This window comes from Narcine bancroftii, chromosome 14, assembly GCF_036971445.1.
Source record: "Narcine bancroftii isolate sNarBan1 chromosome 14, sNarBan1.hap1, whole genome shotgun sequence".
Lineage (NCBI taxonomy): Eukaryota > Metazoa > Chordata > Chondrichthyes > Torpediniformes > Narcinidae > Narcine > Narcine bancroftii.
This window is the reverse complement of record NC_091482.1, coordinates 47,272,142-47,273,745: the sequence shown is the minus strand read 5'-3', so window position 1 is coordinate 47,273,745 and position 1,604 is coordinate 47,272,142.

The window sequence follows — 1,604 nt, the reverse complement described above, 5'->3', positions numbered from 1 at the left end:
AGATACTTGCCTTTTCACTGATATCAGGCTAACTTATTTGAAATTTGAAGATGGCAGCCTGGGCGTACATAATCTCCGTTGCCATCTTTCGACGAGCCTTGAAGTGTAGGTTGTCCATCCCAGGATTTATCAGCTTTGTTCCATTAGTATTTTCTATATACTTTTCCTTTGGGTCTTTTATGCCTTGGGGAATATGGTAATCGTCAATATCATGTAATAGCCAAAACTGCATGTAATGTAAATCATATGACCCCTGTAAAAGTAGACTCCCCCCCCCAAAATTTGACCCAAAAATTTGCTCCAAAAAATTTGACAAATTCACGAGTATATACGGTAAGTGTTTGTTGTAAACTCTTCATTTAAAAATGTACCGGGGTTGTAGGTTAACGTGGTGTAAATTGGGATGCACAGACTCATGGGCTGAAATAGCCTACAACCGTGCTGTATGTCTAAATTTTAATTTAATATCAGCTACCACTTCTTTTCCTTTTTTCCTGTAGTATCTCGGTCTATTAGAGCCACTGGTGGCTTATGCACTCATGGTTGGCTTTGTGCAGTTTAAGATCCTAGAGTTCAATAGTGGTAGTTTTTATTCCAAAATTAGGTAATATTATGATCACTCTTCATTTTAACCAAAGTTATTAGTCAGAACTTTATCAGTTTTAAAATAGTCTGTTCCATAACATAGAATTCTACAAACCATTTGTATAACCTCGGAGAATAAATCCTTTCACTGCTAATTTGTGTGATGTAAGTATCAATGGAGGTTGGCCATGGTAATTGCAATCCCATTGTAGCAGAGTGAGGATAAGGGAGATGGAACATTTCAGATGCAGTGTGGACTTGTATAAGATTGAATCAAGGTCAGTGATTTGGAATGTGAAGGGTCGGGTAGGTGGAAATGAGAAAGAGGTAGTTATGAGGGTGAATGGGGTAAAATGAAATGGAACAGCGCCTTGACACAACATTTAATGTTGCTACCTCAATGCTATAGGGACTTGGAATAAATGCTGCCCTCATTATGGCCTCTCTGTGGCCATAATGGTTTCAGACCAACAATCTTGTGTATTGGCAAAGTAATAGGCTTTTGTAAATTATCTTCATTGGATGCAAGAGATGAGGGGAGGAGACAAGGGGAAGAGATGGGAAGAAGGAAGGGAGAGATGAGGCCAGGAGTCGCAAAGTGAATATCAGAAGAGGGCGCCAATGGGAAGGGAGTGGCAAGAGGAGAGCAAAGAGATGAAACAAGGAGAGGGAGGAAAGTGAGCAATGGGGGGAGAGAGAGAGAGGCAAACAGGAGGTGTACTGAAGGGAAGTGATGAAGAGGGGTGGATGTGGGGAGAAGAGGGGGACAAATGAGAAATGGAATGGTGGGGGAGATGGAAGGAGGAGAAACGAGACAAGGGAGAGTGAGGTGATGGGGAGATGAGGTGTGGCTGAGGTATGAGGGCATGGAAGGGTGCGAGGTGGGGTAGGTGAAGTAGAGAATGGAGAAGGTGAAGAGAGGATGAGTGAAGAAATGAGATGAGGGGTTGAGGAAGGAAAGAAGTGAGGAGAAAATGAAGTGACTGACAGAGATGTAAGGAGGGGCAGGTAATGGGGAA